This window comes from Chelonoidis abingdonii, chromosome 16 (genome assembly GCF_003597395.2).
Source record: "Chelonoidis abingdonii isolate Lonesome George chromosome 16, CheloAbing_2.0, whole genome shotgun sequence".
In the NCBI taxonomy this organism is placed as follows: Eukaryota; Metazoa; Chordata; order Testudines; family Testudinidae; genus Chelonoidis; species Chelonoidis abingdonii.
The window spans coordinates 6484804-6497713 of NC_133784.1; positions in this window are offsets into that span (position 1 = coordinate 6484804).

Below are 12910 nucleotides of genomic sequence, written 5' to 3' on the forward strand. Positions count from 1 at the left end.
AGGATCAGACCTAATGGGGTGAAGGGCAGATTATTCCACTGCTGGGCTCTTGCCACCTCCTGTGAAGTGGCTAGTGGTGGCCACTGGAAAAGACAGGGCTGGGCGAGATGGACCTCGGCTCTGATCCTGACCCGCAGTCCCTGTGTTCCTGTTGGCCCCTGACGAGACAGACAGAGAGAGGCCCTGAACTCCCACCCCTGCCAGATGCTCCTTGCCCTGCGCACAGCACTGATCCATAATGATGAGACTCAAGAACCTTCTCCTTTTTCTCCCTTTTTGAGTTAAGGAGGTTCCGTTCCCTTCTGGACCCTCCTCATCAGGGATTACGTCAGTCCCACTGGTATGGGAGAACCCCCCATCCCAGTCCCCTGGTAGGGGACATTCCTCCTGTCCAGCTGCAGACTCAGCATCCCCAGGGAGGGGCATGAGCTCAGAGCTCTCAGAAAAGGAGCCCTGCTGACAGGCCCAGCTCCAGGGTTTCTGCCGCCCCAAGCGCCAGAGGAGTGGGGGAAAAAAGCCAGTGATCGCGATCGGTGGCAGCTCCACGGTGCTGCTCTCTTCTTTGGCGGCAATTCGGCGGCAGGTTCTTCCCTCCGAGAGGGACCGAGGGACCTGCTGCCGAATAGCCTGATATGCCGCCCTTTTCCTTTGGCCGCCCCAAGCACCTGCCTGCTGAGCCAGACCTCCCCCCGCCCCCCAGCACTATCCCAGACTGCTGGCAGCATGGGCAGAGGGCAGTGCTTCTTGTGCCCAGGAGTGCAGACCTGCCGGGGACAAGCTGGGTGTAACAGCCCAACAGATTGGAGGCCTCATCTTTAGCCTGCACCTTTCCAAACTGCTCGTCAGCTCGCCTGACACCCCAGCAATAACCATCTAATGCATTCCTTGCGGTGCTGCCCCTCCTCGCGAGCCCCTTCTCAGTGTGTCTGGTATTCACCTGGACAGCCCGGAGTCCATCCCACAAAATCCCACGGCTGAGTAGGTCTTACAATCCGCCCTCCTCGCGTACGATGCGGCTCCCTAGCAGTCTTCTGCCCGTCAGCTCAGTCCCAGGCTCCAGCAAAACATCTTCTTCCTCTTGCCCTTTGTCCGTCCTCTTCTCCCACCTCAGGCTCAGGACGCTTCCACCGGAGAGCCCCGCTGGGCGTGGCTCATACTGTCCTCAGAGGTTTGGTTTCTTTTCCTGAGGTGCCCGAGGCATCACCTCACTATCTGGTGTGACAGGGCAAGGCCAGATGGTGTGACAAATTGGGGGAGTTCCTTGTTTTAACTTGTTTCCTATGGGGGATTTTCTTGGTTTTCCTATGGTTTGCGTGCACAGGGGATGGAACTCACTTTCCCTAGGTGCTACAGGTTTAATGAGGTGATGGGAGAGGGAGTTGGTTGTTACAGAGGACCGGGGAGGGAACTTGGGCCCCCCACCACTGGTGTTACAGCTCAGAGAGGTGCGGCTCCAGGAGGTAGAGGTGTGATGTTGTGAGTGTAATATAATATCTCCTTGAAAGGTGACAGGGCCAGAAGGAGTTAATTACCTCCCAGACTGACCTGCCCCATGGCCAAACTTGTCCCCTGGGCTGATGCAACAGGCTAGGGCCATTCTACAGCTCCCACGGTCTGGCCCATCTCAGTGTAACACTTTTCTGAGATTTCCTTTTTAAACACAAAATATAACGTGATCCCCCAAAGATGCCACATGCAGTTACAATATCTGTCCCAGCAACTGCTACAGAAAATGCCTGAGTCTGAGCTGGCTGGGAGCTGGAGCAGGGCAAGGAAGGGGCAGAGGCTGGAGGTGGGTCAGGGTGGCTCAGGCCTTCCCCTTTCATCTCTTCCAGGTCTCAGTGCTGCCATCATTCCCAGGCACAGGGGAGTAGGCAGGATGTTTGCCGGGCTATTTTCAGTGGCATTGATTTGGAGATGCCAGTTGCAGTAATGGATGCAGCCCTGTCTGGGCAAAGATTCTGTTCCCACTCAGCCACCACCGGGGAAACATACTCAAGGGGCTACTTCCCCCAGGGCGGTTAGAGAGCCTGCACCATGGGGTTTGCCCTTGCCACCTTGGATAGTGCAGTGTGTTCCAGCAGGTAGCTATGGAGTTCCCAGCCCCCAGGAGTTCCCATATCCCTAGGAACTGGTTCAGGGTGTTCCCATGGCTCTGGCTACAGTATATTCTTTAATTCCCATTCCTCTTTGTGGTGGATTGAGGACTGTGCCGGAATTTAAGCTGTTGCTTTAAGAGCTGGGTTCCCCCACCCCAACCTTTCCAGATCCTGCTTGCAGCCTTGCGTGCTCTGTAGCAAAGCATTTGATTGGAATCGGTCTGAAAAGAGCAAGTTCAAAGCAGGGAGGACGGGGTGAGTTGTGCCTCTCTGTAGGGAGCAGCCTGTTTTGTTTCTCTCTGTTTTGAGGTTCTTGTGCATTTTGACTTGTAAGAAATAAGGTCACATTGCAATTGTCCAGCACAAGTATTTTGTGTTTGTAAGCTATTTTTCTAGTTGTACGCTCATTTCACCGTCATCCCAGTTCCCCCTCCCTGACTGCATCAGGCTGTCTGACACATGGTGACTTCTCTCCTATAGATCATGCCCTTCAGCAGTGATGTTCCCCCTAGGAGAGCCATCCCACCAGGCATCAGTTGGGTCCCTGAAGGGTGAGCTGCCGGTCAGTATCAGCACTTGAGCCTTGTGTTCATCTCCTGCTGCTCATGTATAAATTCATGCCCATTTTTATTTCTGACTTCTGCCTTCCAGAATGCCGGCACTCTCCCCACAGGGCAGGATCTGTGAGCCCTCAGCCGACACAATGGCCTCCATGGGACACTGCCCGCTCAGGAACCTCTGGCACAAACAGCTCTCGCGTGGCCAATTAGCACCTACCACTGTTAGTCCTTCCTTAAATTTATGTTTAATTATCCCTTGTCCTATTAGCATCACTGGGAAGTAGAGGCCCTAACTCGGAGGACAGTGCACACGGAAAGGGAGGAAATGCCACACCCCCGAGGGTGGTGCTCCACAAGGACAGAGTTGGAGTTTAATGTACCTACCCCACATCATTCGGAAGCTTAGTTGCTGGCCTTTAGCTGAGCTATGATGTGGAGCCGCCAACTGGTGCTGAAAGTCGGTTGCTGAGGGGAAACACTGGTCGCCCAATGAGCAAGTGTCAGGTTTGTACAGTTCCTGAACCTCACTGCAACATGACGCTGATGACAGTTTTCACTGTTTAAGTTCATTTTCACCCCCTCGTGTGGTGTTTATTGGTCATAGCTACCCCAGCGATGCATAACAAGATTGGGGTTGGGTTTGCATGGGCAAGTTTGTGTGGTTTTCCAGAAATGCTGAAGCTGTTTAGCATGCAGCAAAAATGGCAAATAGCAACATGTTGCAATATACTAACAGGAAATGTTTTCACATTCTGAATTGTCAGCGTGTCTCACAAGGGAGCAATAGTTTTTTATATTTTCAATTGAAATTCGCTGACCGGCTCTCTGTGAAACATGCCCCAGGGCCTGGCAATCACTGTGCAGCGGTAGGTATGAATTGCTCCTGTAATGCTTCTGTACAGACAATCTAGCATCGACGCTGCCTGGTAGAACGTTTCAATGTGTAATTGCCTAGCATGCAACACCAGCCTTTGAAATAGTCTAAAAACTGGCTTTTGAATTCAGGGTTAGTGTTAGAGACAACACTGTGCAGCTTTGATCAAAGTGCTCACTATGCAAAAATGGCAGTTTGGATACCAACATATAAAGCTAATGTAGCAGAAGTCTGGAGACTTGTACACAGTGAAAAATGGTGGTAGTGATGGTGGTAACATTAGCAACATACTTTGGGAACTCTGACCATAACTTCCCTATGGTGTAATGAGGACATGGAGGATACAAGCTCCTTAAAGAGCTTACACCAAAAAGACTCTCCACAAACTTTGAAAAATGTGTTCTTTGTCAAGAAAATTTAAAGAACGACAAACACCACCACTGCTGGGCAGAATTCAGTGCTGCTGGCAGCAGAAGTCAGGAGAGATGAAGTGTACTGATGGCTATTGGATGAGTTGTCTAGGCTAGAGGATTTGCCATCAATGCTCCCACACGAGAGCTGCATTCAGAAATACACACACAAGGCAAAGTTGGCACATTTCAGAGTTCTCTTGAACCCAGGAAAGAAAAGACTGAATCAGAGACTGTGTTTATCTGCTTCTCTAGCTACCCCAGCAATCCCGTCCTCCCAAGCCTGGGCCGCTTGCATTGTTTGCTTGAGAAAAACAAAACAGACAAACTTCCTAAAATGGAAACGATTGAGACAGCACCAATCAAGAGAAGGCAGCACTCTGAAGAGATGATGTCACATTGCACAGAAGATCTGTGAAGACTTGATCGCTAAGGACGCAGTTTATCACTCATCTGCCTTTCTTCCCACTTGAGTAAAATTAATCAAAGCAAAACCAGCTAGTTACAGTACAACGGTCACCTTATGACACTGCATTTTGTCTGCTGATTGAAGAGCTAGACAGTGATCTTACATACAACAACATGAAGGCTCTTCTCCTGTCCAAGCGGCTACACAGATGGAAAGCCCTGCACTGGCCTCAGATGCACACAGCACAAGCTATTCCAGGCAAGATTAGAAAAACATGGTGGTTCTACAATTTTGTACCATGCACAGCATGGACAAGGCAAGTCTACCATTGCTCTAGGCAGCACAGTAACATCATTGGATCCTATCCAAGCTGCTAGCAAACTGAACTTGGCACGTAAGTCATCCAAGTGTTTGGTGGATGTTCTGGTGAGGGAGCCAGATGAGCTGCTTTCAAATGACCAAGTGGTTTGTATAACCCCGCTTCAATCCTTCAGGCTGAAAGAGCCAAAATGAAGCCTCTGCATATTATCTGAAGCAGGTATTTGTAGTTTACAGAGGGCAGCTACTTTTGTCTCCAGCTGGTGCAGGAAAGAATCCTGCAGCACCTTATAGACTAACAGACTTCATCGGATGCGTGTATTCACCCATGAAAGCTCATGCTCCAAAATGTCTGTTAGTCTATAAAGGGGCCACAGGATTCTTTGCTGCTTTTACAGATCCAGACTAACATGGCTACCCCTCTGATACGTGGTGCAGGAGTCAGTCCTTTGGTTGGTAGATAAAGGGGCATATAGTTCAGCCAGAAACAAGTACCAGGCTTCAGGAGACATTCAGGAGAAGGTGTATCAAGTGCAGAGCACCTCCCATTAACAGTTCCAAAACAATCACACCACTGCACAGGCACCTTGCTGCTCAGCCACCCCAGGAGTTTGGGCCTCACAGTTTAATTGACAGACTGCGCAGCCATGGGTCTGCATCAATTATGATGAGCTGAGACAGTTCATCAGCAGGGCTGCAAAAACTGCAGCAGACAGACTCCAGGGAAGTGTGTGTCACAGTGCGTGCTGCTCACCACCAGACGGGTGCCCCCTGTCCACAGCTTGCACACGGTCACTGCATCTGCCTGCAGTCCCTCTCGCACCCTCTTTGCAACTCAGCCCTCTGGCCGTGTCACCATCGGTGCTCCCACCTTCCTGGGAATAACACTGCAGTCCAGCTGTCCAGCCACTTCCCCAGTGACACATTGGGGGAGACACCCAGGCCCGTCCACTACTCTGGGTCCTAGCCCAGGGACCCTCTAGACGGCAGCCACAATGCTGTGCCCCTTCCAATTGCTCAGTATATTTCCCTGCAGCCCCAGCAGCTTCTTCACCCTGGCCTCAGGGCCTCAGCCTGCCAGCCCGAGCAGTCAGCCAGGGGTGCCCTCTCACTGCCCCTGTCCCTGCCAGCAGCTGCTCTGTCCATGGTGCTGCACGACTCTCAGCCTGCTAGAGACACAGGCCTGACTCCTTCAGCTCCCAGCAGCCACTGACCACCTCTGGCCCAGCAGCTTCTTTTATGTGAGTCCGCTGGGCCCTGATTGCTTGCTCCCTGCAGCCTTTCCTGATAAGCTCCGCCCAACACCACCTCTCTAAGCTTGGAGGACTCACCTCCACTGCTCCCACCTTGGATTAACCCCTTTTACACTTGTGTGGGGGAGACACCCCATCCCAGTGTGTTCATTCCAAACGGAATTGTCCAACGTCCTGCTGGCATCAAGCTCGTCCAGGAAGGAGACGCTAGTGCTCACAGATGGCAAGAATGGCTTCCATTCAACGACCAGAGAGGCATGTCCAGAGCAGCCTGCAACGTTTCTCATGAGGCTGGGCTACCACTGAGGCATGGGAAAGCAGAGTCACTTCCTCTTCCTGGCCAATCAGAGGTGCTCGTGCAGGGTGTCGTGGCTGAAGCTGGGGCATCCCCCACGCTCTCAGCAGAGATCAGAATGATGAACAAGACGCTGATAACGATGTTGACTAGAAATGTCACCAGCACTATCACATTTCAATGATCGCCCTATACACCCACAGAGTTTGTTTTGTTTGACTGTTGCTGTGATGCTTTGAGGTCACAAAGAAATCCAGTTGCGTGTCTCCTCACGGAGTCTTAAAAGTAACAGAAACAACAGGAAACATTTCAAAGTGGTAATTTTAACAGATTGATGAGTCACTGTTGATACCCGTTTCTATGATAACCACTTGACAGCTCCACATCCCTCCTCGTAAAGTAGACGTAATAAACTTTCAAGTGACATGAAGTGGGTGTAGGGAGGGTGCACTATGTCACCTGAATCGGTGGAGTCTGCTCGTCCCATTCCAATGGCATCAGAACTGGCAGCCAGCGACAGTCACTAATTTTCCTCCAGGCCTGTGCTGGGCTGTGACGGGGGCCTGTACTCACTGCTGGGGTTCCTCCTTGCGGGCACCTCTGGGGAATAGCACCGCTCAGTCTGATTCCCCCATCCGGCTCTCGTGGGGCCCCCTTTCGGAGGATCTGTCTCAGGCCATCTTCCGTTCTGCTGCCCAGACTGCACCACTTCCTCTGGCCTGCTACTCTAGGTTCCAGCTCCGGGACCCTCAAATCAGCAGCCAGGGTCGGCTCCATCCCAAACCTCCTTTTCCTACTCGCGTGCCAGTCCTCCTCCTCCTCCACGGCCTGGGTGCACCCTGCCCTCAGGGCCTGGATCCCAGGGCTTTGGCTCTCCCCTGGGTGTTCTCCTTGCCCTCTCTGCAGGTTTCCCCTCTGCACCCCCTTTCTGCTGCCAGTGCCCAGCTTTACATCAGTCCCGCCTGCTCCATCATCAGGCAGGGCTGCTTAGGCCAGTTCCCCTCAGGTGTGGCCTGTTTGCAGCCTCATGAAACCCCTTCTAGGCTAGTGGGGTGAACACCCCAGCACAGGAGTGTCCAAGGCTGGTGGGGTGCACTAGCAGATAGGCCCAGCATTCCCACCCCCTGCTAATGATCGCCGACCTCCTCCTCTCCCTGCACCGGTTCACCAAGCCTGGATCGGAGGCTTGTGCTGGCTGACTCTGCCTAATCCTGTGTCCCGCTGCCCAGAGAAGTAACGATCTCATCCCAATGGCATGTTTGTGCCTCATAATTCCAGTAACGGCGATCAGGATATTACTGTGGCTCCTGAATACCAGCACCTGAGCATCACTCCCTCTAACGGGACAGACTCACCAAGAGCCGTTTAAATCCCTCCCAGCACATCCGTGCACTTGGGGCGCAGGGTCCAGCTCTCACTCACCACGGGGTTCTGCGTTCACGAGGATGGGAGAATGGCTTGTTGCAGGTCACCCCAGCGCCTGAGAACGGAACTGGGGCTCTCCCCAGTGGGAAAGGCAGCCGAGGGCTGCAGCTGGGGCCATTAAACTGACCCTGGAGTTGTGGGGCTGCAAAGCTGGTTTAATGGGCCAGTGAGAAGCGTGGAGGAGGCTGGAGCATGTCACACTGCCTGTGCAGGGCGGCAGGACCCTAAATGGGCAGCCAGAGGCACCAGCAGGTGCAAATGGAGCCATTTCCAGCGCAGCAGGTCATGCTGCAGCCTAAGGAGAGGAGAATACAGTGCAGGCCGTCAGAGCAGCCCGGCTGAGCTGTGAAGCCGGCGGGTCACTGCCTGCTGCTCTCAGCTGTCACACAGGGTCTGAACATCACCGATTGGCCTCCCTGGGCAGCGTGGACACAGGCACACGAAGGGTGAGTTGATGGGATGTTCGTGAGCTGGGGTCCCCACACGCCAGCGGGTCTGGGAGCACGGTCTGGTCTGACCTCCCACCCGTTAGCTAAACAGGGTGCAGTTAACAGGGCCTCGAGGGAGGAACCCGGCTACTGATGGGGCAGGGAGGGGTACCACCACCCAAGGCTGTACCCAGTGAGGGATTACAGCCCATCACGGTGCTGAGGGAGACTGGGCCAAGCAGATCTCACAGAGAGCGAGCGGTGGCAGAGCCGGACAGAGCCACCTGCCCAACCCAGCCCTGGGTGTCCACTGCAGAGCCGGGCTGGGCCTGGGGGTGACAATTTATACAGCACATTTCCCCAGCCTCAGAGCACTGCGGAGGTCAAAAGTGATACAAGTGACTATCTCCCCACCTCCACGATGCAGCTGCCTCTGGGGGTGGGGAGACACAGCAGCTCTTTATACAACACACAGCAACACTCAGAAAGCAAAGACTAATCCCATAGCCGAGTAGCAGGGGCTGTTGGAGGCAGAACATCAGTATGTGCCCGGCCATCGACAAGGACATTTGGGTGAACTCCTCTCTGCTGACAGAACGGGCCCTGGGGACCTCAGCGATCGTAGGTGGAGACACTGCAACTCAGCTGAAAGGCAGCACCACCTGCAGCTCCTCCTGTCCCTGCCAGCCCATCAGCTCTGTGGGACAGAGAAACCAACCACAGTCCAGTCACCCCCCCCTTGCTTCCTGCAGCGCCAGCGTTTGCCCATCCAGGTGCTGACCAGGCCCATCCCTGCTTAGGGTGAGAGACCAGACAAGCTCCGATGCTGCTGATCTGGGCCCATGGCAGAGGGGCACCGCAGGGCCCTGGCTGGGAAGAGTTGGGTGTCCAGCTGTCCAGGCAGGAGCTGATGGCAGAAGCTGCAGAAGTCTCTCCCCAGACAGGCTGGACACCCCCTGCTTGGGCCACATAGAGCCAGACAGGCGAGACACTGCAGCTTGGGAACAGGTCTGCAGAGGCCTTGGGAGACAGGGAGTTAACGATCAGGCTGTGGAGGGAGTGTGCCTGAGCCGGGAGTAACGGGGCAGAGAGGAGCTGGTGGGAGAGTCCCTGGGGCCCAGCTTATGCTCCCACCCCTAGGAAATACCCTGCTAGCTCCCAGGAGCTCGTTGCCTCGGACGTTCCCATCACAACGGTGGTGTCTGGACTGGCTTGGACACGCCTGCAGCAAGAACAGAGCCGCTCCCCTGGCTCCTGCTGGAGCGGACATGGCGGCACGAGCGCTGCATAAATCCAGAGAAAGCGGGGCTGGGAAGCTCCTGGCGCCTGCCCCATGGCAGCACAATAGCAGTCAGGACTTGCATGCGGGCGAGAACAAGCTGAACTCCCTACACCCCCTGGGTGCTAAGGTAACAGGCGCAGGACAGCGTGCAGGGCGCTCCCCAAACCCTCAGCTCAGCGGGCAGCTGCCGGGAAAATGCCAACAAGATTGTGGGTTGCCCCGTTTTCTGATGCCATTCTCTGCATCAACGGGACAGCCTAGTCCCTATGCTGGACGCAGGAATGCTCCCAGCCCCCAGGGGAGCGCAGGATGAGAAGGGGTCTGGAGAGACTGAGCAGTGGAATGGTTCCCTTAGGGGAGAGGAGATAGCAAACGAGCAGATGCAACAGAGGGACACAAAACAATAGCTGGCAAAGAAGTAGATCGTACTCCCAGCACCTCACACAAGCCCAAGGGCCATTCAGCGATGCTGAAAAGTGGAAATCCAGCACCAACAAAAGGAAATACAGTCACAAGTCTGTGGAACTGTCACAAGATGTCACAGAGGCCCCGAGTTCACGTGTCAGAAGCATAAGTGGCAAATGTGCCTCAAACACGAGCTAACATCTGCAGTTCTCCCTCTGCCCCCTAACTACCTGTGGCAACTGGGATTGCACCACTCACCCACTGGCTTCCTCACAGAGCTGGAGACGAGTGGCAAGAGGTGCATCCCAACAGGATAGGGAGCCTTAACTAAGCTAAAGTTAAAATCCAAATTCCCAGGAAAGCTCAGATGCTCAGTAAGGAACCTTCCAACTCTTCCTCGCCCTTGAGCCCAAAGCTGCTCAGAATTTAGGTGTGGCGAAGCTGCCCACCTCTCTCTGTCTCACTAAAGAGAATGCCTGCTGAGCCAGAGACCCGAATGATGGCTCCAGTCCGGTGCCAGGGCTCCATTGTCTCCTCTCGGTTAACCAAGGCCCAGAACTGACTACAGAAAATATAAGCTTAAACCAGCTAAGAACAGCTTGCTGTATGACCCAAACAGGCTGGAATTTCCACAGCTCACCCCCCTGAGGCCTGCAGAAGTCCACTCTGTGTCTTTCACCCAAACTCAGAAACTGTACATCCGTGTGCTGTATGACTAGCAACCTCTCTCTATGGCTTGTTCCACCAACACATCTCCCAGCCCAGGATAAATCCTGGACGAGAGAAAATGAGAAGCGCTGGATATAATCAAAGAACATACGGCTCCTGCCCACTCGATTCTGAGGAGCCAGCAGGAATTTCCTGCTGCACTCTACAAGCGCTAGCACTGCCCAGCACAAGCAGGAACAGGGGCTGCTGGGAGAGAAGTGCTGCTAAGCTGAGGAGAGCTGGGAACCATTGAACACACTGCTTTAGAAAGGGGAGACCACTCGATAGTCTGGGCTGATACCGAAATCCAGCCAGGCTTGGGCTGATACCGTTAGTTGTTGGTAAAAGTTGATTTCACCTGACACATGGAAATTGAGGGGAAAAAAAGATCCATGGGGGTGCAGGAGGGTCCCTGCTTGGGCCCTGGGCTGTAACAGGATGGGGGGCCCCTCCTTGCTGCCCTACCCAGGGTCTCTGCCTGCCCTGCACCTGTCGAGATCAGGCACCACTAATAGGGTGACCAGACAGCAAGTATGAAAAACCAGTACAGGGGGTGGGGGTAATAGGAGCCTATATAAGAAAAAGACCCCCAAACCAGGACTGTCCCTATAAAATCAGGACATCTGGTCACCCTACCACTAAGTAATTGTCTGTCCCTCGTCACCTCCCCCCCAGACCCCCAGCAGTGTCCCATAGCTGTGAAAATTCAAAAAATAAAACAGAAGTCAAACTCCATAATTCCACCTCGCCCCCAGAACATACAAACTGATTCCAAGCGAAAAAATGCTTAAAAAGCATCGTTCCTATTATCTGTTCAAATGATGAGCTCGCAGTCAGCCAAGGCTAAACACAACCCAGGAAAGGAATCACACAACTCCACGGAGTAAAAGGAGCACGAAAAGGGTGTTTACAGCGTTGGCTCCCAGGACGGTAGCAACATGGTGGGGGAAGAAATACCTTCGATTGGACCCAGTTCGGTAGGTGAGACAGGCCAAGCTCCTGTGTTCCCCCAGAGCCGAGCTCTGTGCACACTGGGACGTGCCTGTCTCTGGGCCCGTAAAAGATATTCCTCACCCGCCAGGTCTCATTGAAAAGCATCACACATCGGGGCCCTCTCCTGGCCGCTGCCGGAAGCAGTGCAGAACCCAGAGCTGAGAGCTACAAGCCCGTTGGAAAGTCCCCAGTGGAAATCAGAGGGTGGCTGCCTCCAGCAGGGTATGGACAGGGTATACACACCTGAGGCCACAGCGAGGGACCCCAGGGCTTGCTGAACCGCCCCCCACCCTACATCCTCGCCCATGGTTTGGATTCTAACTCACTCATATTTCCACACTCCCTGGCAACAGCAAACTAGCCTAGGAGAGTTAAAACAATAACTTTAAACAGGCGTTTGAGGTTGCAAACGGGCCCCTTTCAGACCAAGCCACGGACATAGCCGGGCCTACGCTCCTGAAAGCGCCAGCAGGTCAGGCCATGCACATCCTTGCTCTTGGGGAAAGCCTGGGGAACGCCCCGGGTGCCAGAGAACTGATGCTTGAGTGATCGTATGCAAACAGAACGAGCCATCGTGGGGATTGGCACTCCTCCTCCCTGCAGAGCCCCGGCCTTGGTCCAGAAGACCCGTGTGCCAGACTGTCAGGGTGTGCTCGGGTCACACCTCGAGCCCTGGCTGGGGAACCCATCGCCCAGGCCGAGTTAATAAACTGCTCATTGGTTAATAACCAAGTGTCCTGATGGGAGACGTGCTGCCCAAGGTAAAATGGAGGCCACCAAAGCTCCCTGGCCTCAGTGAAAGGGGTAACTCGAGTTGATTCCATCCCAGCACACTTACCAACTGGGCACGGCTAGTTTGTTCGATTTCAGCTTTAACACCCCCCGCTCCTGCCCCCGGCCAATGCAGCCCATTGCCCCGGTTCACACCCCCAGCAGATCCCAGCAGCCCGGACATTTCTCTCTACCAAGAAGAGCCGAGTTATTAGGGGACATAGTCAGGGTTAGGTGGGCAACAGCCTCTGTTGCTTCGGGGCTTGAGCCAACCTGACCCACGGGGACCTGCAGCAGCTGGCATGAGGGGCCCCCCTCTCAGCCATGGTGGCGATCCCTGTGCACCTCACAGACAATGCCCAGGCCAGGAGACACAGCAGCACCCTAGCCCAGGGGAACAGATAAAGGGGCAGCAGGAGGTGTAGTGGGTGGACAGGAACTGGGTAATGTGAACCTACTGGGGGTGCTGCCTGTGTTCAGGTTGAGATGCCGTCAAAGCAGCAGTGTGGCTGGAGTGGGCTTGGCCTGGGGGCAGTTAGAAATGGGGATTTAGTGCCCCCTAGGGCCATGTGGCTCCATACGGCATTTTTGCTGGGTATAGAAGACACGACAGGGGCTCCGTGCTGGCCAAGACCCACTGCACAATTAGCTGGGTCCTGGCTGGATTTGTTTGTTCCTCC